Genomic DNA, 2,642 nt, shown 5'->3' with positions numbered 1-2,642 from the left:
ATCCGTTTTTTTTCTGAGGCCTGTAACAAAGCCATCCTGAGATAATATTATTGAAAGCCTTATTATTAGTAGCCGATACATGCCAGTCATGACCCCTCTACTTGTCACGCCAATGAAATTGGTATACAGGATCCTATGTAAAGTGCTCCAGAGAACTCCTGAACTTCACTGACCAATGTAGTTCCGTAGGGAGATTTATCGGCCGTGATTCCTTAACGTTCCATTTGCATCGAGTCTTATTCCCTCAGGTTTCATAATAGTGGAATAATGTTTTCTGGTTCACGCCACCCAAAAATCTCCGCCCGATTCCCTTAATGTTGTCTGGCCTCCCTTTGAAGGTGATGAGAACTTCAGCTGTGTTGTCTTTGGACCTTTAAGCCATACTTCTGAATTCTTTTCCCAATAAATTCAGTCACAAGAACGAACGTGCCATCAGGCTGACAGCATCCCCGCAGGACCTAAAGCCCCTAAGTAACACAGTAACCTGTTGGTTTTAATGTCATACTTACAATCTTCCTGTTGAATCGTTTTTGGCAATTGCAAGTAGAATTTGACTGCAAAATAAGAGAGAGTATTTCAACTTTTGTTCTTCAGTTGATTGTAAAAACCATAACTAAATAAGAGAAATATGCCTTATTCGGTAACAGCACTAGCATCTGTAAAATACACATCTCCAGTTACAGGATCAACGTCCAATCCATCGGGAGAGCGAAAGGGTACCCCGTTTGCACTTGTGGCAAGTTGTGTTGCAATTGTCTGATTTTTCCGCAACACCAGAAGGCCGAGATAAGCATCAGGTGTAGAGGTCTCCTGTTAGTTGTTGATCCCAAACCTAGTGGCCTCCCACATGTAGTCCTAGAGCTGGGTGCTGTAGCCACACACACAGTGCCTTGGACCTGAAGCATGTGAAGGTTAAAAAAAATTTATACTCTGTAAAAGTTGTTGATGGAAATGAAGGATTCAATGTTGTGAATGTCAATGGCTGAATGGGGCTAAATTAACCAAGTTATCATGAAAGGGATTTCATTGCACTTCAAAGGAAAGATTCATTCAGTTTAGTAACGTACGCATACAACACAGTGTAAAGAGGGATAAGTTTTATGAGTTTTTTATTAACTATTTCTTAGTGAAAAAGCTGGGTAATTATGATAATTAGTGATAAAGTTAATATAAATAACAGGAGTTATTAACTTGCTAGAAGAATCCCACAACACTTCAATTAAATTTTGATCAAATGATCCAAACCCAATCCTCAGCACAGCAGGTTTACTATAGATCATATATAAACATGAATATATGATAAAAAATATTATTGTGGTTTGGATTACCTGTTGGGTGAAGTGACACCATACTCACAAAACCAACACTCGGATTGACATATTTGAGAATTCTACCATCGGCAACACCAGTGTAAGGGCCAGCACCAGCAGCATCAAAAGCAGAAGACTCAGGCTACTGCGAACAAGGGAGTGGCAGCTTTACATAGTTGAGAGAATGAGACAAAGCCAAGATAAGGAAAATAATAAGAATGGGGAACATGGCTGCAGTCGAAAATGGAGTCCATACATGCAATATGCAAAGTCTGTCGGTGGATTTGGAGCACAAGTAATACAGAAGAGCATGGACCTTCACAGTTAATTAATATTATAGCAATCCAGAGCTCTGTTGCTTGTTACTATGACTCAAAACTTCACAGTTAATTAAATATTTTAAGTAGGGTACGTAGCGTAGAAAGAGAAGAAAGGTAACCCATATTTTTTATTTTTATTTTTATTTTTATTTTTTTTATTTTTTTTTCAGATTTAAAGTTGTGCGCTGAACGTTTCTCTTTTCCAGAATTATTAGACATTGAAATAGTTACCGAGTTTCGTTTCCGAACCCAGGTAAAAGAATGCACCCTTTTATCATAAATTTCAGATTAATAAAGACCGCTTCTCCAATAAAAATTATTATATTTGATAACATTTGATTGGGTGACGATAGGAGATGACATATTTACTTCAATTCTTAATGCTTTAAGAGCTAAAGACATTGCAAATAGATATTTGATGACAAAATGTTCCAAGTTTGTAATCTGTTCCATTCCTCTACTTGTGTAGAATTTTTGTTTTTATTTTTATTGAATATATAACAAAATAGATTAACATTAACTATTCGATATATGTTCTTTTAACATAGTCACGGCGCAAATTTTTAAGATATGGATTAGGTTTTTCAATAAAATATTCACTTTAATGTAAGATAATGATAATAAATTGAAATTCTAATATTTTTGTTTAACGTTTTATAAGAATGAAGTTTTTTTTCTTTCTTAAAAGGTATTGAGAGATATCTAACTGGTCTCCCAGAGAGGATCTAACATAATCTCTCAAGTTCGAGTCTCTTTTAGGGTAAAAGCAAGAGTAGGATTAACGTAGTCTATCGAGTCCAAGTTCCCACGGTTGCTAATAGGGTGGATTCTAGAGCTTTTACCCATGGTGGTCCCGAAAATCAGTTGAAGTACGCGTAAACTGGCCTGAGTACCCCTGGTCGTACATATGTTTGGAAAGAAATATGTTATGGCACATTATTTATAATTTCAATATATGATAGTGTTTATTTAGAACATTAATATTACAAGCTGCTGATGGTGAATTCTAATT

At 36.1% G+C, this 2,642-nt stretch overlaps 1 pseudogene; it reads right to left on the bottom strand.

The window, feature by feature from the left end:
- Positions 1-279: 279 nt before the first annotated feature.
- On the bottom strand, positions 280-2,083 carry LOC116135314 (annotated as a pseudogene).
- Between the last annotated feature and the right edge of the window lie 559 nt (positions 2,084-2,642).

The sequence above is a fragment of the Pistacia vera genome, unplaced genomic scaffold (genome assembly GCF_008641045.1).
Source record: "Pistacia vera cultivar Batoury unplaced genomic scaffold, PisVer_v2 Contig298, whole genome shotgun sequence".
NCBI lineage: Eukaryota > Viridiplantae > Streptophyta > Magnoliopsida > Sapindales > Anacardiaceae > Pistacia > Pistacia vera.
Note: the sequence above shows the minus strand (reverse complement) of the source record. Positions and strands in the feature narration are given on the sequence as shown.